The sequence below is a fragment of the Anser brachyrhynchus genome (genome assembly GCF_964034855.1).
Source record: "Anser brachyrhynchus genome assembly, chromosome: W".
Classification (NCBI taxonomy): Eukaryota; Metazoa; Chordata; class Aves; order Anseriformes; family Anatidae; genus Anser; species Anser brachyrhynchus.
Genome location: NC_137704.1, coordinates 10,899,625 through 10,924,717, shown reverse-complemented (window position 1 = coordinate 10,924,717; position 25,093 = coordinate 10,899,625).

Here is a 25,093-nt window from a genome sequence, read left to right as displayed (position 1 = left end):
AGACATACTAAGACTATCTTTAACAAACTTTGCAACCCCATCCCTGGGAGAGGCAGGCACTGAGTGCTGCCCAGCCGGGGGGCTCTGGCTGCCCCTCCAACTCCTGGAGTCCTTGTTTGTGGGTCCTGCCTATGCCAGCGAGACCCTCCCATATGCTGTTTTTTGTTTGTCCCTGCTCTGTTAGCCTGTCCCTGTTCCTGTTCTTCATGTCCCTGTTTAAGGTGTCTCCTGAATCACCCTTCTTTTCTCCCTCTCAAGGCTTTACTTTCCTGATGGTCTCTACTTTAATATTCGGATGTTATCACCAACCATGGGGCTTGTTGACCCCCATGGCCACACTCCCACATCTTCCCCTTCTTTATTAACATAAGAAAGCGCGATTAACACAAATTAAGAAGGCAGGATCAACACAAACTAAAACACAGAGAAAAACTGCCAGGCATACTAAGTCTATCTTTAACAAACTTTATAAAACCATCCCTGGGAGAGGCAGGCACTGAGTGCTGCCCAGCCGGGGGGCTCTGGCTGCCCCTCCAACTCCTGGAGTCCTTGTTTGTGGGTCCAGCATATGCCAGTGGGACCCTCCCATATGCTCTTTTTTGTTTCTCCCTTCTCTGTTAGCCTGTCCCTGTTCCTGTTCTTCATGTCCCTGGTTAAGGTGTCTCCTGAATCACCCTTCTTTGTTCCCTCTCAACTCTTTACTTTCCTGATGGCCTCATCTTTAAGGGTCGGATGTTATCACCAACCATGGGACTTGTCGACCCCCATGGCCATGCTCCCACATCTCCCCCTTCTTTATTAACATAGAAGAGCTCGATTAACACAAATTAAGAAAGCAGATTTAACACAAATTAAGAAGGCGCGATTAACAGAAATTAAGAAAGCAAGAGAAACACAAATTAAGAAAGCACTCTTAACACAAATTAAAATACAGAGAAAAAGTGCCAGGCATACTAATTCCATCTTTAACAAACTTTGTAACCCCATCCCTGGGAGAGGCAGGCACTGAGTGCTTCCCAGCTGGGGGGCTCTGGCTGCCCCTCCAACTCCTGGAGTCCTTGTTTGTGGGTCCTGCCTATGCCAGTGGGACCCTCCCATATGCTGTTTTTTGTTTCTCCCTGCTCTGTTAGCCTGTCCCTGTTCCTGTTCTTCATGTCCCTGTTTAAGGTGTCTCCTGAATCACCCTTCTTTGTTCCCTCTCAAGGCTTTACTTTCCTGATGGCCTCATCTTTAAGAGTCGGATGTTATCACCAACCATGGGACTTGTGGACCACCATGGCCATGCTCCCACATCTCCCCCTTCTTTATTAACATAAAAGAGCTCGAATAACACAAATTAAGAAAGCAGGTGTAACACAAATTATGAAGGCGCGATTAACAGAAATTAAGAAAGCAAGAGTAACACAAATTAAGAAAGCAGGATCAACACAAACTAAAACACAGAGAAAAACTGCCAGGCATACTAAGACTATCTTTAACAAACTTTGCAACCCCATCCCTGGGAGAGGCAGGCACTGAGTGCTGCCCAGCCGGGGGGCTCTGGCTGCCCCTCCAACTCCTGGAGTCCTTGTTTGTGGGTCCTGCCTATGCCAGTGGGACCCTCCCATATGCTGTTTTTTGTTTCTCCCTGCTCTGTTAGCCTGTCCCTGTTCCTGTTCTTCATGTCCCTGTTTAAGGTGTCTCCTGAATCACCCTTCTTTGTTCCCTCTCAAGGCTTTACTTTCCTGATGGCCTCATCTTTAAGAGTGGGTTGTTATCACCAACCATGGGACTTGTCGACCCCCATGGCCAGGCTCCCACATCTCCCCCTTCTTTATTAACCTAAAAGAGCTCGATTAACACAAATTAAGAAAGCAGGTTTAACACAAATTAAGAAGGCGCGATTAACAGAAATTAAGAAAGCAAGAGTAACACAAATTAAGAAAGCACTATTAACACAAACTAAAATACAGAGAAAAACTGCCAGGCATACTAATTCCATCTTTAACAAACTTTGTAACCCCATCCCTGGGAGAGGCAGGCACTGAGTGCTGCCCAGCTGGGGGGCTCTGGCTGCCCCTCCAACTCCTGGAGTCCTTGTTTGGGGGTCCTTTCTATGCCAGCGAGACCCTCCCATAGGCTGTTTTTTGTTTGTCCCTGTTCTGATAGCCTGTCCCTATTCATTCCTTTTTTGTATTTGTCCCTGTTCTGTTAGACTATCCCTGTTCCTGTTCTTCATGTCCCTGTTTAAGGTGTCTCCTGAATTACCCTTCTTTGTTCCCTCTCAAGGCTTTACTTTCCTGATGGTCTCTACTTTAATAGTCCGATGTTATCACCAACCATGGGGCTTGTCGACCCCCATGGACACACTCCCACATCTTCCCCTTCTTTATTAACATAAGAAAGCGCGATTAACACAAATTAAGAAGGCAGGATCAACACAAACTAAAACACAGAGAAAAACTGCCAGGCATACTAAGTCTATCTTTAACAACCTTTGTAAAACCATCCCTGGGAGAGGCAGGCACTGAGTGCTGCCCAGCCGGGGGGCTCTGGCTGCCCCTCCAACTCCTGGAGTCCTTGTTTGTGGGTCCAGCATACGCCAGTGGGACCCTCCCATATGCTGTTTTTTGTTTCTCCCTGCTCTGTTAGCCTGCCCCTGTTCCTGTTCTTCATGTCCCTGTTTAAGGTGTCTCCTGAATCACCTTTCTTTGTTCCCTCTCAACTCTTTACTTTCCTGATGGCCTCATCTTTAAGAGTCAGATGTTATCACCAACCATGGGACTTGTCGACCCCCATGGCCATGCTCCCACAACTCCCCCTTCTTTATTAACATAAAAGAGCTCGATTAACACAAATTAAGAAAGCAGGTTTAACACAAATTATGAAGGCGCGATTAACAGAAATTAAGAAAGCAAGAGTAACACAAATTAAGAAAGCACTATTAACACAAACTAAAATACAGAGAAAAACTGCCAGGCATACTAAGTCTATCTTTATCAACCTTTGTAAAACCATCCCTGGGAGAGGCAGGCACTGAGTGCTGCCCAGCCGGGGGGCTCTGGCTGCCCCTCCGACTACTGGAGTCCTTGTTTGTGGGTCCAGCATATGCCAGTGGGACCCTCCCATATGCTGTTTTTTGTTTGTCCCTGTTCTGATAGCCTGTCCCTATTCATTCCTTTTTTGTATTTGTCCCTGTTCTGTTAGACTATCCCTGTTCCTGTTCTTCATGTCCCTGTTTAAGGTGTCTCCTGAATCACCCTTCTTTGTTCCCTCTCAAGGCTTTACTTTCCTCATGGCCTCATCTTTAAGAGTCGGATGTGATCACCAACCATGGGGCTTGTCGACCCCCATGGCCACACTCCCACATCTCCTCCTTCTTTATTAACATAAGAAAGCGCAATTAAAAAAAATTAAGAAGGCAGGATCAACACAAACTAAAACACAGAGAAAAACTGCCAGGCATACTAAGTCTATCTTTAACAACCTTTGTAAAACCATCCCTGGGAGAGGCAGGCACTGAGTGCTGCCCAGCCGGGGGGCTCTGGCTGCCCCTCCAACTCCTGGAGTCCTTGTTTGTGGGTCCTGCCTATGCCAGTGGGACCCTCCCATATGCTGTTTTTTGTTTCTCCCTGCTCTGTTAGCCTGTCCCTGTTCCTGTTCTTCATGTCCCTGTTTAAGGTGTCTCCTGAATCACCCTTCTTTGTTCCCTCTCAAGGCTTTACTTTCCTGATGGCCTCATCTTTAAGAGTTGGATGTTATCACCAACCATGGGACTTGTGGACCCCCATGGCCATGCTCCCACATCTCCCCCTTCTTTATTAACATAAAAGAGCTCGAATAACACAAATTAAGAAAGCAGGTGTAACACAAATTATGAAGGCGCGATTAACAGAAATTAAGAAAGCAAGAGTAACACAAATTAAGAAAGCAGGATCAACACAAACTAAAACAGAGAGAAAAACTGCCAGGCATACTAAGACTATCTTTAACAAACTTTGCAACCCCATCCCTGGGAGAGGCAGGCACTGAGTGCTGCCCAGCCGGGGGGCTCTGGCTGCCCCTCCAACTCCTGGAGTCCTTGTTTGTGGGTCCTGCCTATGCCAGCGAGACCCTCCCATATGCTGTTTTTTGTTTGTCCCTGCTCTGTTAGCCTGTCCCTGTTCCTGTTCTTCATGTCCCTGTTTAAGGTGTCTCCTGAATCACCCTTCTTTTCTCCCTCTCAAGGCTTTACTTTCCTGATGGTCTCTACTTTAATATTCGGATGTTATCACCAACCATGGGGCTTGTCGACCCCCATGGCCACACTCCCACATCTTCCCCTTCTTTATTAACATAAGAAAGCGCGATTAACACAAATTAAGAAGGCAGGATCAACACAAACTAAAACACAGAGAAAAACTGCCAGGCATACTAAGACTATCTTTAACAAACTTTGCAACCCCATCCCTGGGAGAGGCAGGCACTGAGTGCTGCCAAGCCGGGGGGCTCTGGCTGCCCCTCCAACTCCTGGAGTCCTTGTTTGTGGGTCCTGCCTATGCCAGTGGGACCGTCCCATATGCTGATTTTTGTTTCTCCCTGCTCTGTTAGCCTGTCCCTGTTCCTGTTCTTCATGTCCCTGTTTAAGGTGTCTCCTGAATCACCCTTCTTTGTTCCCTCTCAACTCTTTACTTTCCTGATGGCCTCATCTTTAAGAGTCGGTTGTTATCACCAACCATGGGACTTGTCGACCCCCATGGCCATGCTCCCACATCTCCTCCTTCTTTATTAACATAAAAGAGCTCGATTAACACAAATTAAGAAAGCAGGTTTAACACAAATTAAGAAGGCGCGATTAACAGAAATTAAGAAAGCAAGAGTAACACAAATTAAGAAAGCACTATTAACACAAACTAAAATACAGAGAAAAACTGCCAGGCATACTAATTCCATCTTTAACAAACTTTGTAACCCCATCCCTGGGAGAGGCAGGCACTGAGTGCTGCCCAGCTGGGGGGCTCTGGCTGCCCCTCCAACTCCTGGAGTCCTTGTTTTTGGGTCCAGCATATGCCAGTGGGACCCTCCCATATGCTGTTTTTTGTTTCTCCCTGCTCTGTTAGCCTGTCCCTGTTCCTGTTCTTCATGTCCCTTTTTAAGGTGTCTCCTGAATCACCCTTCTTTGTTCCCTCTCAAGGCTTTACTTTCCTGATGGTCTCATCATTAAGAGTCTGATGTTATCACCAACCATGGATCTTGTCGACCCCCATGGCCACACTCCCACATCTTCCCCTTCTTTATTAACATAAGAAAGCGCGATTAACACAAATTAAGAAGGCAGGATCAACACAAACTAAAACACAGAGAAAAACTGCCAGGCATACTAATTCTATCTTTAACAACCTTTATAAAACCATCCCTGGGAGAGGCAGGCACTGAGTGCTGCCCAGCCGGGGGGCTCTGGCTGCCCCTCCAACTCCTGGAGTCCTTGTTTGTGGGTCCTGCCTATGCCAGTGGGACCCTCCCATATGCTCTTTTTTGTTTCTCCCTTCTCTGTTAGCCTGTCCCTGTTCCTGTTCTTCATGTCCCTGGTTAAGGTGTCTCCTGAATCACCCTTCTTTGTTCCCTCTCAACTCTTTACTTTCCTGATGGCCTCATCTTTAAGAGTCGGATGTTATCACCAACCATGGGACTTGTCGACCCCCATGGCCATGCTCCCACATCTCCCCCTTCTTTATTAACATAGAAGAGCTCGATTAACACAAATTAAGAAAGCTGATTTAACACAAATTAAGAAGGCGCGATTAACAGAAATTAAGAAAGCAAGAGAAACACAAATTAAGAAAGCACTCTTAACACAAATTAAAATACAGAGAAAAAGTGCCAGGCATACTAATTCCATCTTTAACAAACTTTGTAACCCCATCCCTGGGAGAGGCAGGCACTGAGTGCTTCCCAGCTGGGGGGCTCTGGCTGCCCCTCCAACTCCTGGAGTCCTTGTTTGTGGGTCCTGCCTATGCCAGTGGGACCCTCCCATATGCTGTTTTTTGTTTCTCCCTGCTCTGTTAGCCTGTCCCTGTTCCTGTTCTTCATGTCCCTGCTTAAGGTGTCTCCTGAATCACCCTTCTTTGTTCCCTCTCAACTCTTTAAATTCCTGATGGTCTCATCCTTAAGAGTTGGATGTTATCACCAACCATGGGACTTGTCGACCCCCATGGCCACACTCCCACATCTCCTTCTTCTTTATTAACATAAGAAAGCGCGATTAACACAAATTAAGAAGGCAGGATCAACACAAACTAAAACACAGAGAAAAACTGCCAGGCATACTAAGACTACCTTTAACAAACTTTGCAACCCCATCCCTGGGAGAGGCAGGCACTGAGTGCTGCCAAGCCGGGGGGCTCTGGCTGCCCCTCCAACTCCTGGAGTCCTTGTTTGTGGGTCCTGCCTATGCCAGTGGGACCCTCCCATATGCTGATTTTTGTTTCTCCCTGCTCTGTTAGCCTGTCCCTGTTCCTGTTCTTCATGTCCCTGTTTAAGGTGTCTCCTGAATCACCCTTCTTTGTTCCCTCTCAACTCTTTACTTTCCTGATGGCCTCATCTTTAAGAGTCAGTTGTTATCACCAACCATGGGACTTGTCGACCCCCATGGCCATGCTCCCACATCTCCTCCTTCTTTATTAACTTAAAAGAGCTCGATTAACACAAATTAAGAAAGCAGGTTTAACACAAATTAAGAAGGCGCGATTAACAGAAATTAAGAAAGCAAGAGTAACACAAATTAAGAAAGCACTATTAACACAAACTAAAATACAGAGAAAAACTGCCAGGCATACTAATTCCATCTTTAACAAACTTTGTAACCCCATCCCTGGGAGAGGCAGGCACTGAGTGCTGCCCAGCTGGGGGGCTCTGGCTGCCCCTCCAACTCCTGGAGTCCTTGTTTTTGGGTCCAGCATATGCCAGTGGGACCCTCCCATATGCTGTTTTTTGTTTCTCCCTGCTCTGTTAGCCTGTCCCTGTTCCTGTTCTTCATGTCCCTTTTTAAGGTGTCTCCTGAATCACCCTTCTTTGTTCCCTCTCAAGGCTTTACTTTCCTGATGGTCTCATCATTAAGAGTCTGATGTTATCACCAACCATGGATCTTGTCGACCCCCATGGCCACACTCCCACATCTTCCCCTTCTTTATTAACATAAGAAAGCGCGATTAACACAAATTAAGAAGGCAGGATCAGCACAAACTAAAACACAGAGAAAAACTGCCAGGCATACTAAGTCTATCTTTAACAATCTTTGTAAACCCATCCCTGGGAGAGGCAGGCACTGAGTGCTGCCCAGCCGGGGGGCTCTGGCTGCCCCTCCAACTCCTGGAGTCCTTGTTTGGGGGTCCTGCCTATGCCAGCGAGACCCTCCCATACGCTGTTTTTTGTTTGTCCCTGTTCTGATAGCCTGTCCCTATTCATTACTTTTTTGTTTTCGTCCCTGTTCTGTTAGACTATCCCTGTTCCTGTTCTTCATGTCCCTGTTTAAGGTGTCTCCTGAATCACCCTTCTTTGTTCCCTCTCAAGGCTTTACTTTCCTGATGGTCTCATCATTAAGAGTCTGATGTTATCACCAACCATGGGGCTTGTCGACCCCCATGGCAACACTCCCACATCTTCCCCTTCTTTATTAACATAAAAGAGCTCGATTAACACAAATTAAGAAAGCAGGTTTAACACAAATTATGAAGGCGTGATTAACAGAAATTAAGAAAGCAAGAGTAACACAAATTAAGAAAGCACTATTAACACAAACTAAAATACAGAGAAAAACTGCCAGGCATACTAATTCCATCTTTAACAAACTTTGTAACCCCATCCCTGGGAGAGGCAGGCACTGAGTGCTGCCCAGCCGGGGGGCTCTGGCTGCCCCTCCAACTCCTGGAGTCCTTGTTTGTGGGTCCTGCCTATGCCAGCATGACCCTCCCATACGCTGCTTTTTGTTTGTCACTGTTCTGATAGCCTGTCCCTATTCATTCCTTTTTTGTTTTTGTCCCTGTTCTGTTAGACTATCCCTGTTCCTGTTCTTCATGTCCCTGGTTAAGGTGTCTCCTGAATCACCCTTCTTTGTTCCCTCTCAAGGCTTTCCTTTCCTGATGGTCTCATCCTTAAGAGTCGGATGTTATCACCAACCATGGGGCTTGTCGACCCCCATGGCCACACTCCCACATCTTCCCCTTCATTATTAACATAAGAAAGCACAATTAACACAAATTAAGAAGGCAGGATCAACACAAACTAAAACACAGAGAAAAACTGCCAGGCATACTAAGTCTATCTTTAACAACCTTTGTAAAACCATCCCTGGGAGAGGCAGGCACTGAGTGCTGCCCAGCTGGGGGGCTCTGGCTGCCCCTCCAACTCCTGGAGTCCTTGTTTGTGGGTCCTGCCTATGCCAGCGAGACCCTCCCATACGCTGTTTTTTGTTTGTCGCTGTTCTGATAGCATGTCCCTATTCATTCCTTTTTTGTTTTTGTCCCTGTTCTGTTAGCTTGTCCCTGTTCCTGTTCTTCATGTCCCTGCTTAAGGTGTCTCCTGAATCACCCTTCTTTGTTCCCTCGCAAGGCTTTACTTTCCTCATGGTCTCACCTTTAAGAGTCGGATGTGATCACCAACCATGGGGCTTGTCGACCCCCATGGCCACACTCCCACATCTCCTCCTTCTTTATTAACATAAGAAAGCGCAATTAACACAAATTAAGAAGGCAGGATCAACACAAACTAAAACACAGAGAAAAACTGCCAGGCATACTAAGACTATCTTTAACAAACTTTGCAACCCCATCCCTGGGAGAGGCAGGCACTGAGTGCTGCCCAGCCGGGGGGCTCTGGCTGCCCCTCCAACTCCTGGAGTCCTTGTTTGTGGATCCTGCGTAAGCCAGCGTGACCCTCCCATAAGCTCTTTTTGTTCGTCCCTATTCTGTTAGCCTGTACCTATTCATTCCTTTTTTTTTTTTTCCTGTTCCCTTTGCCTGTCCCTATTCATTCCTTTTTTGTTTTTGTCCCTGTTCTGTTAGCCTGTCCCTGTTCCTGTTCTTCATGTCCCTGTTTGTTTTCTTCTCGTCCCTGTTCGTTTTCATGTCCCTGTTGGGGGGCGATTTGTGGAGTAAAGACCGCATGGACAACGGGGTTCTTTCAGGATCTGTAACTGCTACCTCTTTATTGATGACATAACTTGAACTCTCTCTTACTGAGGGCATAACTTCATCTCTCAGAGTGAGGGCACAACTTCATTCTATCCCTTATTCAGGAAAGGCTCCCTTCCTATAATTTCCGCCTCACAGCAGTACCTTTCCACTAACTAGTCATTGGTCAACAACTTTGCCCGGCAACAGCAAACACCCAGCCACTTCCATGCATTAATGTCTGGAGAACTAGCCACCCCAGACAAGAAGGTGTCACCTGAATCACCCTTCTTTGTTCCCTCTCAACTCTTTAAATTCCTGATGGTCTCATCCTTAAGAGTCAGATGTTATCACCAACCATGGGGCTTGTCGACCCCCATGGCCACACTCCCACATCTCCTTCTTCTTTATTAACATAAGAAAGCGCGATTAACACAAATTAAGAAGGCAGGATCAACACAAACTAAAACACAGAGAAAAACTGCCAGGCATACTAAGTCTATCTTTAACAACCTTTGTAAAACCATCCCTGGGAGAGGCAGGCACTGAGTGCTGCCCAGCCGGGGGGCTCTGGCTGCCCCTCCAACTCCTGGAGTCCTTGTTTGTGGGTCCTGCCTATGCCAGTGGGACCCTCCCATATGCTTTTTTTTGTTTCTCCCTGCTCTGTTAGCCTGTCCCTGTTCCTGTTCTTCATGTCCCTGGTTAAGGTGTCTCCTGAATCACCCTTCTTTGTTCCCTCTCAACTCTTTACTTTCCTGATGGCCTCATCTTTAAGAGTCGGATGTTATCACCAACCATGGGACTTGTCGACCCCCATGGCCAGGCTCCCACATCTCCCCCTTCTTTATTAACATATAAGAGCTCGATTAACACAAATTAAGAAAGCAGGTTTAACACAAATTAAGAAGGCGCGATTAACAGAAATTAAGAAAGCAAGAGTAACACAAATTAAGAAAGCACTATTAACACAAACTAAAATACAGAGAAAAACTGCCAGGCATACTAATTCCATCTTTAACAAACTTTGTAACCCCATCCCTGGGAGAGGCAGGCACTGAGTGCTGCCCAGCTGGGGGGCTCTGGCTGCCCCTCCAACTCCTGGAGTCCTTGTTTGTGGGTCCTGCCTATGCCAGCGAGAACCTCCCATACGCTGCTTTTTGTTTGTCGCTGTTCTGATAGCCTGTCCCTATTCATTCCTTTTTTGTTTTTGTCCCTGTTCTGTTAGACTATCCCTGTTCCTGTTCTTCATGTCCCTGGTTAAGATGTCTCCTGAATCACCCTTCTTTGTTCCCTCTCAAGGCTTTCCTTTCCTGATGGTCTCATCCTTAAGAGTCGGATGTTATCACCAGCCATGGGGCTTGTCGACCCCCATGGCCACACTCCCACATCTTCCCCTTCATTATTAACATAAGAAAGCACAATTAACACAAATTAAGAAGGCAGGATCAACACAAACTAAAACACAGAGAAAAACTGCCAGGCATACTAAGTCTATCTTTAACAACCTTTGTAAAACCATCCCTGGGAGAGGCAGGCACTGAGTGCTGCCCAGCCGGGGGGCTCTGGCTGCCCCTCCGACTCCTGGAGTCCTTGTTTGTGGGTCCTGCCTATGCCAGTGGGACCCTCCCATATGCTCTTTTTTGTTTCTCCCTGCTCTGTTAGCCTGTCCCTGTTCCTGTTCTTCATGTCCCTCGTTAAGGTGTCTCCTGAATCACCCTTCTTTGTTCCCTCTCAACTCTTTACTTTCCTGATGGCCTCATCTTTAAGAGTCGGATGTTATCACCAACCATGGGACTTGTCGACCCCCATGGCCATGCTCCCACAACTCCCCCTTCTTTATTAACATAAAAGAGCTCGATTAACACAAATTAAGAAAGCAGGTTTAACACAAATTATGAAGGCGTGATTAACAGAAATTTAGAAAGCAAGAGTAACACAAATTAAGAAAGCACTATTAACACAAACTAAAATACAGAGAAAAACTGCCAGGCATACTAATTCCATCTTTAACAAACTTTGTAACCCCATCCCTGGGAGAGGCAGGCACTGAGTGCTGCCCAGCCGGGGGGCTCTAGCTGCCTCTCCAACTCCTGGAGTCCTTGTTTGTGGGTCCTGCCTATGCCAGCGAGACCCTCCCATATGCTGTTTTTTTTTTGTCCCTGTTCTGATAGCCTGTACCTATTCATTCCTTTTTTGTTTTTGTCCCTGTTCTGTTAGACTATCCCTGTTCCTGTTCTTCATGTCCCTGTTTAAGGTGTCTCCTGAATGACCCTTCTTTGTTCCCTCTCAAGGCTTTACTTTCCTCATGGCCTCATCTTTAAGAGTCGGATGTGATCACACACCATGGGGCTTGTCGATCCCCATGGCCACACTCCCACATCTCCTCCTTCTTTATTAACATAATAAAGCGCAATTAACACAAATTAAGAAGGCAGGATCAACACAAACTAAAACACAGAGAAAAACTGCCAGGCATACTAAGACTATCTTTAACAAACTTTGCAACCCCATCCCTGGGAGAGGCAGGCACTGAGTGCTGCCCAGCCGGGGGGCTCTGGCTGCCCCTCCAACTCCTGGAGTCCTTCTTTGTGGGTCCAGCATATGCCAGTGGGACCCCCCCATATGCTTTTTTTTGTTTCTCCCTTCTCTGTTAGCCTGTCCCTGTTCCTGTTCTTCATGTCCCTGTTTAAGGTGTCTCCTGAATCACCCTTCTTTGTTCCCTCTCAACTCTTTACTTTCCTGATGGCCTCATCTTTAAGAGTCGGATGTTATCACCAACCATGGGACTTGTCGACCCCCATGGCCATGCTCCCACAACTCCCCCTTCTTTATTAACATAAAAGAGCTCGATTAACACAAATTAAGAAAGCAGGTTTAACACAAATTATGAAGGCGTGATTAACAGAAATTTAGAAAGCAAGAGTAACACAAATTAAGAAAGCACTATTAACACAAACTAAAATACAGAGAAAAACTGCCAGGCATACTAATTCCATCTTTAACAAACTTTGGAACCCCATCCCTGGGAGAGGCAGGCACTGAGTGCTGCCCAGCCGGGGGGCTCTAGCTGCCTCTCCAACTCCTGGAGTCCTTGTTTGTGGGTCCTGCCTATGCCAGCGAGACCCTCCCATATGCTGTTTTTTTTTTGTCCCTGTTCTGATAGCCTGTACCTATTCATTCCTTTTTTGTATTTGTCCCTGTTCTGTTAGACTATCCCTGTTCCTGTTCTTCATGTCCCTGTTTAAGGTGTCTCCTGAATGACCCTTCTTTGTTCCCTCTCAAGGCTTTACTTTCCTCATGGCCTCATCTTTAAGAGTCGGATGTGATCACCAACCATGGGGCTTGTCGACCCCCATGACCACACTCCGACATCTCCTCCTTCTTTATTAACATAAGAAAGCGCAATTAACACAAATTAAGAAGGCAGGATCAACACAAACTAAAACACAGAGAAAAACTGCCAGGCATACTAATTCCATCTCTAACAAACTTTGTAACCCCATCCCTGGGAGAGGCAGGCACTGAGTGCTTCCCAGCTGGGGGGCTCTGGCTGCCCCTCCAACTCCTGGAGTCCTTGTTTGTGGGTCCTGCCTATGCCAGCGAGACCCTCCCATACGCTGTTTTTTGTTTGTCCCTGTTCTGATAGCCTGTCCCTATTCATTACTTTTTTGTTTTTGTCCCTGTTCTGTTAGACTATCCCTGTTCCTGTTCTTCATGTCCCTGTTTAAGGCGTCTCCTGAATCACCCTTCTTTGTTCCCTCTCAAGGCTTTCCTTTCCTGATGGTCTCATCTTTAAGAGTCGGATGTGATCACCAACCATGGGGCTTGTCGACCCCCATGGCCACACTCCCACATCTCCTCCTTCTTTATTAACATAAGAAAGCGCAATTAACACAAATTAAGAAAGCAGGAACAACACAAACTAAAACACAGAGAAAAACTGCCAGGCATACTAAGACTATCTTTAACAAACTTTGCAACCCCATCCCTGGGAGAGGCAGGCACTGAGTGCTGCCCAGCCGGGGGGCTCTGGCTGCCCCTCCAACTCCTGGAGTCCTTGTTTGTGGGTCCTGCGTAAGCCAGCGTGACCCTCCCATAAGCTCTTTTTGTTCGTCCCTGTTCTGTTAGCCTGTCCCTATTCATTCCTTTATTGTTTTTGTCCCTGTTCTGTTAGCCTGTCCCTGTTCCTGTTCTTCATGTCCCTGTTTGTTTTCTTCTCGTCCCTGTTCGTTTTCATGTCCCTGTTGGGGGGCGATTTGTGGCGTAAAGACCGCACGGACAATGGGGTTCTTTCAGGATCTGTAACTGCTACCTCTTTATTGATGACATAACTTGAACTCTCTCTTACTGAGGGCATAACTTCATCTCTCAGAGTGAGGGCGCAACTTCATTCTATCCCTTATTCAGGAAAGGCTCCCTTCCTATAACTTCCGCCTCACAGCAGTACCTTTCCACTAACTAGTCATTGGTCAACAACTTTGCCCGGCAACAGCAAACACCCAGCCACTTCCATGCATTAATGGCTGGAGAACTAGCCACCCCAGACAAGAAGGTGTCACCTGAATCACCCTTCTTTGTTCCCTCTCAACTCTTTAAATTCCTGATGGTCTCATCCTTAAGAGTCCTATGTTATCACCAACCATGGGGCTTGTGGACCCCCATTGCCACACTCCCACATCTTCCCCTTCTTTATTAACATAAGAAAGCGCGATTAACACAAATTAAGAAGGCAGGATCAACACAAACTAAAACACAGAGAAAAACTGCCAGGCATACTAAGTCTATCTTTAACAATCTTTGTAAAACCATCCCTGGGAGAGGCAGGCACTGAGTGCTGCCCAGCCAGGGGGCTCTGGCTGCCCCTCCAACTCCTGGAGTCCTTGTTTGTGGGTCCAGCATATGCCAGTGGGACCCTCCCATATGCTTTTTTTTGTTTCTCCCTGCTCTGTTAGCCTGTCCCTGTTCCTGTTCTTCATGTCCCTGTTTAAGGTGTCTCCTGAATCACCCTTCTTTGTTCCCTCTCAACTCTTTACTTTCCTGATGGCCTCATCTTTAAGAGTGGGTTTTTATCACCAACCATGGGACTTGTCGACCCCCATGGCCAGGCTCCCACATCTCCCCCTTCTTTATTAACATAAAAGAGCTCGATTAACACAAATTAAGAAAGCAGGTTTAACACAAATTAAGAAGGCGCGATTAACAGAAATTAAGATAGCAAGAGTAACACAAATTAAGAAAGCAGGATCAACACAAACTAAAATACAGAGAAAAACTGCCAGGCATACTAATTCCATCTTTAACAAACTTTGTAACCCCATCCCTGGGAGAGGCAGGCACTGAGTGCTTCCCAGCTGGGGGGCTCTGGCTGCCCCTCCAACTCCTGGAGTCCTTGTTTGTGGGTCCTGCCTATGCCAGCGAGACCCTCCCATACGCTGTTTTTTGTTTGTCCCTGTTCTGATAGCCTGTCCCTATTCATTCCTTTTTTGTTTTTGTCCCTGTTCTGTTAGACTATCCCTGTTCCTGTTCTTCATGTCCCTGTTTAAGGTGTCTCCTGAATCACCCTTCTTTGTTCCCTCGCAAGGCTTTACTTTCCTCATGGTCTCATCTTTAAGAGTCGGATGTGATCACCAACCATGGGGCTTGTCGACCCCCATGGCCACACTCCCACATCTCCTCCTTCTTTATTAACATAAGAAAGCGCAATTAACACAAATTCAGAAGGCAGGATCAACACAAACTAAAACACAGAGAAAAACTGCCAGGCATACTAATTCCATCTTTAACAAACTTTGTAAAACCATCCCTGGGAGAGGCAGGCACTGAGTGCTGCCAGACCGGGGGGCTCTGGCTGCCCCTCCAACTCCTGGAGTCCTTGTTTGTGGGTCCTGCGTAAGCCAGCGTGACCCTCCCATAAGCTCTTTTTGTTCGTCCTTGTTCTGTTAGCCTGTACCTATTCATTCCTTTTTTTTTTTTTTCCCTGTTCCCTTTGCCTGTCCCTATTCATTCCTTTGTTGTTTTTGTCCCTGTTCTGTTAGCCTGTCCCTGTTCCTGTTCTTCATGTACCTGTTTGTTTTCTTCTCGTCCCTGTTCGTTTTCATGTCCCTGTTGGGGGGCGATTTGTGGCGTAAAGACCGCACGGACAATGGGGTTCTTTCAGGATCTGTAACTGCTACCTCTTTATTGATGACATAACTTGAACTCTCTCTTACTGAGGGCATAACTTCATCTCTCAGAGTGAGGGCGCAACTTCATTCTATCCCTTATTCAGGAAAGGCTCCCTTCCTATAACTTCCGCCTCACAGCAGTACCTTTCCACTAACTAGTCATTGGTCAACAACTTTGCCCGGCAACAGCAAACACCCAGCCACTTCCATGCATTAATGGCTGGAGAACTAGCCACCCCAGACAAGAAGGTGTCACCTGAATCACCCTTCTTTGTTCCCTCTCAACTCTTTAAATTCCTGATGGTCTCATCCTTAAGAGTCCTATGTTATCACCAACCATGGGGCTTGTGGACCCCCATTGCCACACTCCCACATCTTCCCCTTCTTTATTAACATAAGAAAGCGCGATTAACACAAATTAAGAAGGCAGGATCAACACAAACTAAAACACAGAGAAAAACTGCCAGGCATACTAAGTCTATCTTTAACAATCTTTGTAAAACCATCCCTGGGAGAGGCAGGCACTGAGTGCTGCCCAGCCAGGGGGCTCTGGCTGCCCCTCCAACTCCTGGAGTCCTTGTTTGTGGGTCCAGCATATGCCAGTGGGACCCTCCCATATGCTTTTTTTTGTTTCTCCCTGCTCTGTTAGCCTGTCCCTGTTCCTGTTCTTCATGTCCCTGTTTAAGGTGTCTCCTGAATCACCCTTCTTTGTTCCCTCTCAACTCTTTACTTTCCTGATGGCCTCATCTTTAAGAGTGGGTTGTTATCACCAACCATGGGACTTGTCGACCCCCATGGCCAGGCTCCCACATCTCCCCCTTCTTTATTAACATAAAAGAGCTCGATTAACACAAATTAAGAAAGCAGGTTTAACACAAATTAAGAAGGCGCGATTAACAGAAATTAAGATAGCAAGAGTAACACAAATTAAGAAAGCAGGATCAACACAAACTAAAATACAGAGAAAAACTGCCAGGCATACTAATTCCATCTTTAACAAACTTTGTAACCCCATCCCTGGGAGAGGCAGGCACTGAGTGCTTCCCAGCTGGGGGGCTCTGGCTGCCCCTCCAACTCCTGGAGTCCTTGTTTGTGGGTCCTGCCTATGCCAGCGAGACCCTCCCATACGCTGTTTTTTGTTTGTCCCTGTTCTGATAGCCTGTCCCTATTCATTACTTTTTTGTTTTTGTCCCTGTTCTGTTAGACTATCCCTGTTCCTGTTCTTCATGTCCCTGTTTAAGGTGTCTCCTGAATCACCCTTCTTTGTTCCCTCGCAAGGCTTTACTTTCCTCATGGTCTCATCTTTAAGAGTCGGATGTGATCACCAACCATGGGGCTTGTCGACCCCCATGGCCACACTCCCACATCTCCTCCTTCTTTATTAACATAAGAAAGCGCAATTAACGCAAATTCAGAAGGCAGGATCAACACAAACTAAAACACAGAGAAAAACTGCCAGGCATACTAATTCCATCTTTAACAAACTTTGTAAAACCATCCCTGGGAGAGGCAGGCACTGAGTGCTGCCAGACCGGGGGGCTCTGGCTGCCCCTCCAACTCCTGGAGTCCTTGTTTGTGGGTCCTGCGTAAGCCAGCGTGACCCTCCCATAAGCTCTTTTTGTTCGTCCTTGTTCTGTTAGCCTGTACCTATTCATTCCTTTTTTTTTTTTTTCCCTGTTCCCTTTGCCTGTCCCTATTCATTCCTTTTTTGTTTTTGTCCCTGTTCTGTTAGCCTGTCCCTGTTCCTGTTCTTCATGTACCTGTTTGTTTTCTTCTCGTCCCTGTTCGTTTTCATGTCCCTGTTGGGGGGCGATTTGTGGCGTAAAGACCGCACGGACAACGGGGTTCTTTCAGGATCTGTAACTGCTACCTCTTTATTGATGACATAACTTGAACTCTCTCTTACTGAGGGCATAACTTCATCTCTCAGAGTGAGGGCACAACTTCATTCTATCCCTTATTCAGGAAAGGCTCCCTTCCTATAACTTCCGCCTCACAGCAGTACCTTTCCACTAACTAGTCATTGGTCAACAACTTTGCCCGGCAACAGCAAACACCCAGCCACTTCCATGCATTAATGGCTGGAGAACTAGCCACCCCAGACAAGAAGGTGTCACCTGAATCACCCTTCTTTGTTCCCTCTCAACTCTTTAAATTCCTGATGGTCTCATCCTTAAGAGTCGGATGTTATCACCAACCATGGGGCCTGTCGACCCCCATGGACACACTCCCACATCTTCCCCTTCATTATTAACATAAGAAAGCACAATTAACACAAATTAAGAAGGCAGGATCAACACAAACTAAAACACAGAGAAAAACTGCCAGGCATACTAAGTCTATCTTTAACAACCTTTGTAAAACCATCCCTGGGAGAGGCAGGCACTGAGTACTGCCCAGCTGGGGGGCTCTGGCTGCCCCTCCGACTACTGGAGTCCTTGTTTGTGGGTCCAGCATATGCCAGTGGGACCCTCCCATATGCTGTTTTTTGTTTCTCCCTGCTCTGTTAGCCTGTCCCTGTTCCTGTTCTTCATGTCCCTGGTTAAGGTGTCTCCTGAATCACCCTTCTTTGTTCCCTCTCAACTCTTTACTTTCCTGATGGCCTCATCTTTAAGAGTCGGATGTTATCACCAACCATGGGACTTGTCGACCCCCATGGCCAGGCTCCCACATCTCCCCCTTCTTTATTAACATAAAAGAGCTCGATTAACACAAATTAAGAAAGCAGGTTTAACACAAATTATGAAGGCGTGATTAACAGAAATTAAGAAAGCAAGAGTAACACAAATTAAGAAAGCACTATTAACACAAACTAAAATACAGAGAAAAACTGCCAGGCATACTAATTCCATCTTTAACAAACTTTGTAACCCCATCCCTGGGAGAGGCAGGCACTGAGTGCTGCCCAGCTGGGGGGCTCTGGCTGCCCCTCCAACTCCTGGAGTCCTTGTTTGTGGGTCCTGCCTATGCCAGCGAGACCCTCCCATACGCTGTTTTTTGTTTGTCCCTGTTCTGATAGCATGTCCCTATTCATTACTTTTTTGTTTTTGTCCCTGTTCTGTTAGCCTGTCCCTGTTCCTGTTCTTCATGTCCCTGCTTAAGGTGTCTCCTGAATCACCCTTCTTTGTTCCCTCTCAAGGCTTTACTTTCCTGATGGTCTCATCTTTAAGAGTCGGATGTGATCACCAACCATGGGGCTTGTCGACCCCCATGGCCACACTCCCACATCTCCTCCTTCTTTATTAACATAAGAAAGCACAATTAACACAAATTAAGAAGGCAGGATCAACACAAACTAAAACACAGAGAAAAACTGCCAGGCATACTAAGACTATCTTTAACAAACTTTGCAACCCCATCCCTGGGAGTGGCAGGCACTGAGTGCTGCCCAGCCGGGGGGCTCTAGCTGCCTCTCCAACTCCTGGAGTCCGTGTTTGTGGGTCCTGCCTATGCCAGCGAGACCCTCCCATATGCTGTTTTTTGTTTGTCCCTGTTCTGATAGCCTGTCCCTATTCATTCCTTTTTTGGTTTTGTCCCTGTTCTGTTAGACTATCCCTGTTCCTGTTCTTCATGTCCCTGTTTAAGGTGTCTCCTGAATCACCCTTCTTTGTTCCCTCTCAAGGCTTTACTTTCCTCATGGCCTCATCTTTAAGAGTCGGATGTGATCACCAACCATGGGGCTTGTCGACCCCCATGGCCACACTCCCACATCTCCTCCTTCTTTATTAACATAAGAAAGCGCAATTAACACAAATTAAGAAGGCAGGATCAACACAAACTAAAACACAGAGAAAAACTGCCAGGCATACTAAGACTATCTTTAACAAACTTTGCAACCCCATCCCTGGGAGAGGCAGGCACTGAGTGCTGCCCAGCCGGGGGGCTCTGGCTACCCCTCCAACTCCTGGAGTCCTTGTTTGGGGGTCCTGCGTAAGCCAGCGTGACCCTCCCATAAGCTCTTTTTGTTCGTCCCTGTTCTGTTAGCCTCTACCTATTCATTCCTTTTTTTTTTTTTTTCCTGTTCCCTTTGCCTGTCCCTATTCATTCCTTTTTTGTTTTTGTCCCTGTGCTGTTAGCCTGTCCCTGTTCCTGTTCTTCATGTCCCTGTTTGTTTTCTTCTTGTCCCTGTTCATTTTCATGTCCCTGTTGGGGGGCGATTTGTGGAGTAAAGACCGCACGGACAACGGGGTTCTTTCAGGATCTGTAACTGCTACCTCTTTATTGATGACATAACTTGAACTCTCTCTTACTGAGGGCATAACTTCATCTCTCAGAGTGAGGGCACAACTTCATTCTATCCCTTATTCAGGAAAGGCTCCCTTCCTATAACTTCCACCTCACAGCAGTAACTTTCCACTAACTAGTCATTGGTCAACAACTTTGCCCGGCAACAGCAAACACCCAGCCACTTCCATGCATTAATGGCTGGAGAACTAGCCACCCCAGACAAGGTGTCACCTGAATCACCCTTCTTTGTTCCCTCTCAACTCTTTAAATTCCTGATGGTCTCATCCTTAAGAGTCGGATGTTATCACCAACCATGGGGCCTGTCGACCCCCATTGCCACACTCCCACATCTTCCCCTTCTTTATTAACATAAGAAAGCGCGATTAACACAAATTAAGAAGGCAGGATCAACACAAACTAAAACACAGAGAAAAACTGCCAGGCATACTATTTCCATCTCTAACAAACTTTGTAACCCCATCCCTGGGAGAGGCAGGCACTGAGTGCTTCCCAGCTGGGGGGCTCTGGCTGCCCCTCCAACTCCTGGAGTCCTTGTTTGTGGGTCCTGCCTATGCCAGCGAGACCCTCCCATACGCTGTTTTTTGTTTGTCCCTGTTCTGATAGCCTGTCCCTATTCATTACTTTTTTGTTTTTGTCCCTGTTCTGTTAGACTATCCCTGTTCCTGTTCTTCATGTCCCTGTTTAAGGCGTCTCCTGAATCACCCTTCTTTGTTCCCTCTCAAGGCTTTCCTTTCCTGATGGTCTCATCTTTAAGAGTCGGATGTGATCACCAACCATGGGGCTTGTCGACCCCCATGGCCACACTCCCACATCTCCTCCTTCTTTATTAACATAAGAAAGCGCAATTAACACAAATTAAGAAAGCAGGATCAACACAAACTAAAACACAGAGAAAAACTGCCAGGCATACTAAGACTATCTTTAACAAACTTTGCAACCCCATCCCTGGGAGAGGCAGGCACTGAGTGCTGCCCAGCCGGGGGGCTCTGGCTGCCCCTCCAACTCCTGGAGTCCTTGTTTGTGGGTCCTGCGTAAGCCAGCGTGACCCTCCCATAAGCTCTTTTTGTTCGTCCCTGTTCTGTTAGCCTGTCCCTATTCATTCCTTTATTGTTTTTGTCCCTGTTCTGTTAGCCTGTCCCTGTTCCTGTTCTTCATGTCCCTGTTTGTTTTCTTCTCGTCCCTGTTCGTTTTCATGTCCCTGTTGGGGGGCGATTTGTGGCGTAAAGACCGCACGGACAATGGGGTTCTTTCAGGATCTGTAACTGCTACCTCTTTATTGATGACATAACTTGAACTCTCTCTTACTGAGGGCATAACTTCATCTCTCAGAGTGAGGGCGCAACTTCATTCTATCCCTTATTCAGGAAAGGCTCCCTTCCTATAACTTCCGCCTCACAGCAGTACCTTTCCACTAACTAGTCATTGGTCAACAACTTTGCCCGGCAACAGCAAACACCCAGCCACTTCCATGCATTAATGGCTGGAGAACTAGCCACCCCAGACAAGAAGGTGTCACCTGAATCACCCTTCTTTGTTCCCTCTCAACTCTTTAAATTCCTGATGGTCTCATCCTTAAGAGTCCTATGTTATCACCAACCATGGGGCTTGTGGACCCCCATTGCCACACTCCCACATCTTCCCCTTCTTTATTAACATAAGAAAGCGCGATTAACACAAATTAAGAAGGCAGGATCAACACAAACTAAAACACAGAGAAAAACTGCCAGGCATACTAAGTCTATCTTTAACAATCTTTGTAAAACCATCCCTGGGAGAGGCAGGCACTGAGTGCTGCCCAGCCAGGGGGCTCTGGCTGCCCCTCCAACTCCTGGAGTCCTTGTTTGTGGGTCCAGCATATGCCAGTGGGACCCTCCCATATGCTTTTTTTTGTTTCTCCCTGCTCTGTTAGCCTGTCCCTGTTCCTGTTCTTCATGTCCCTGTTTAAGGTGTCTCCTGAATCACCCTTCTTTGTTCCCTCTCAACTCTTTACTTTCCTGATGGCCTCATCTTTAAGAGTGGGTTGTTATCACCAACCATGGGACTTGTCGACCCCCATGGCCAGGCTCCCACATCTCCCCCTTCTTTATTAACATAAAAGAGCTCGATTAACACAAATTAAGAAAGCAGGTTTAACACAAATTAAGAAGGCGCGATTAACAGAAATTAAGATAGCAAGAGTAACACAAATTAAGAAAGCAGGATCAACACAAACTAAAATACAGAGAAAAACTGCCAGGCATACTAATTCCATCTTTAACAAACTTTGTAACCCCATCCCTGGGAGAGGCAGGCACTGAGTGCTTCCCAGCTGGGGGGCTCTGGCTGCCCCTCCAACTCCTGGAGTCCTTGTTTGTGGGTCCTGCCTATGCCAGCGAGACCCTCCCATACGCTGTTTTTTGTTTGTCCCTGTTCTGATAGCCTGTCCCTATTCATTACTTTTTTGTTTTTGTCCCTGTTCTGTTAGACTATCCCTGTTCCTGTTCTTCATGTCCCTGTTTAAGGTGTCTCCTGAATCACCCTTCTTTGTTCCCTCGCAAGGCTTTACTTTCCTCATGGTCTCATCTTTAAGAGTCGGATGTGATCACCAACCATGGGGCTTGTCGACCCCCATGGCCACACTCCCACATCTCCTCCTTCTTTATTAACATAAGAAAGCGCAATTAACACAAATTCAGAAGGCAGGATCAACACAAACTAAAACACAGAGAAAAACTGCCAGGCATACTAATTCCATCTTTAACAAACTTTGTAAAACCATCCCTGGGAGAGGCAGGCACTGAGTGCTGCCAGACCGGGGGGCTCTGGCTGCCCCTCCAACTCCTGGAGTCCTTGTTTGTGGGTCCTGCGTAAGCCAGCGTGACCCTCCCATAAGCTCTTTTTGTTCGTCCTTGTTCTGTTAGCCTGTACCTATTCATTCCTTTTTTTTTTTTTTCCCTGTTCCCTTTGCCTGTCCCTATTCATTCCTTTGTTGTTTTTGTCCCTGTTCTGTTAGCCTGTCCCTGTTCCTGTTCTTCATGTACCTGTTTGTTTTCTTCTCGTCCCTGTTCGTTTTCATGTCCCTGTTGGGGGGCGATTTGTGGCGTAAAGACCGCACGGACAACGGGGTTCTTTCAGGATCTGTAACTGCTACCTCTTTATTGATGACATAACTTGAACTCTCTCTTACTGAGGGCATAACTTCATCTCTCAGAGTGAGGGCACAACTTCATTCTATCCCTTATTCAGGAAAGGCTCCCTTCCTATAACTTCCGCCTCACAGCAGTACCTTTCCACTAACTAGTCATTGGTCAACAACTTTGCCCGGCAACAGCAAACACCCAGCCACTTCCATGCATTAATGGCTGGAGAACTAGCCACCCCAGACAAGAAGGTGTCACCTGAATCACCCTTCTTTGTTCCCTCTCAACTCTTTAAATTCCTGATGGTCTCATCCTTAAGAGTCGGATGTTATCACCAACCATGGGGCCTGTCGACCCCCATGGCCACACTCCCACATCTTCCCCTTCATTATTAACATAAGAAAGCACAATTAACACAAATTAAGAAGGCAGGATCAACACAAACTAAAACACAGAGAAAAACTGCCAGGCATACTAAGTCTATCTTTAACAACCTTTGTAAAACCATCCCTGGGAGAGGCAGGCACTGAGTACTGCCCAGCTGGGGGGCTCTGGCTGCCCCTCCGACTACTGGAGTCCTTGTTTGTGGGTCCAGCATATGCCAGTGGGACCCTCCCATATGCTGTTTTTTGTTTCTCCCTGCTCTGTTAGCCTGTCCCTGTTCCTGTTCTTCATGTCCCTGGTTAAGGTGTCTCCTGAATCACCCTTCTTTGTTCCCTCTCAACTCTTTACTTTCCTGATGGCCTCATCTTTAAGAGTCGGATGTTATCACCAACCATGGGACTTGTCGACCCCCATGGCCAGGCTCCCACATCTCCCCCTTCTTTATTAACATAAAAGAGCTCGATTAACACAAATTAAGAAAGCAGGTTTAACACAAATTATGAAGGCGTGATTAACAGAAATTAAGAAAGCAAGAGTAACACAAATTAAGAAAGCACTATTAACACAAACTAAAATACAGAGAAAAACTGCCAGGCATACTAATTCCATCTTTAACAAACTTTGTAACCCCATCCCTGGGAGAGGCAGGCACTGAGTGCTGCCCAGCTGGGGGGCTCTGGCTGCCCCTCCAACTCCTGGAGTCCTTGTTTGTGGGTCCTGCCTATGCCAGCGAGACCCTCCCATACGCTGTTTTTTGTTTGTCCCTGTTCTGATAGCATGTCCCTATTCATTACTTTTTTGTTTTTGTCCCTGTTCTGTTAGCCTGTCCCTGTTCCTGTTCTTCATGTCCCTGTTTAAGGTGTCTCCTGAATCACCCTTCTTTGTTCCCTCTCAAGGCTTTACTTTCCTCATGGCCTCATCCTTAAGAGTCGGATGTGATCACCAACCATGGGGCTTGTCGACCCCCATGGCCACACTCCCACATCTCCTCCTTCTTTATTAACATAAGAAAGCGCAATTAACACAAATTAAGAAGGCAGGATCAACACAAACTAAAACACAGAGAAAAACTGCCAGGCATACTAAGACTATCTTTAACAAACTTTGCAACCCCATCCCTGGGAGAGGCAGGCACTGAGTGCTGCCCAGCCGGGGGGCTCTGGCTACCCCTCCAACTCCTGGAGTCCTTGTTTGGGGGTCCTGCGTAAGCCAGCGTGACCCTCCCATAAGCTCTTTTTGTTCGTCCCTGTTCTGTTAGCCTCTACATATTCATTCCTTTTTTTTTTTTTTTCCTGTTCCCTTTGCCTGTCCCTATTCATTCCTTTTTTGTTTTTGTCCCTGTGCTGTTAGCCTGTCCCTGTTCCTGTTCTTCATGTCCCTGTTTGTTTTCTTCTTGTCCCTGTTCGTTTTCATGTCCCTGTTGGGGGGCGATTTGTGGAGTAAAGACCGCACGGACAACGGGGTTCTTTCAGGATCTGTAACTGCTACCTCTTTATTGATGACATAACTTGAACTCTCTCTTACTGAGGGCATAACTTCACCTCTCAGAGTGAGGGCACAACTTCATTCTATCCCTTATTCAGGAAAGGCTCCCTTCCTATAACTTCCGCCTCACAGCAGTAACTTTCCACTAACTAGTCATTGGTCAACAACTTTGCCCGGCAACAGCAAACACCCAGCCACTTCCATGCATTAATGGCTGGAGAACTAGCCACCCCAGACAAGGTGTCACCTGAATCACCCTTCTTTGTTCCCTCTCAACTCTTTAAATTCCTGATGGTCTCATCCTTAAGAGTCGGATGTTATCACCAACCATGGGGCCTGTCGACCCCCATTGCCACACTCCCACATCTTCCCCTTCTTTATTAACATAAGAAAGCGCGATTAACACAAATTAAGAAGGCAGGATCAACACAAACTAAAACACAGAGAAAAACTGCCAGGCATACTAAGTCTATCTTTAACAATCTTTGTAAAACCATCCCTGGGAGAGGCAGGCACTGAGTGCTGCCCAGCCGGGGGGCTCTGGCTGCCCCTCCAACTCCTGGAGTCC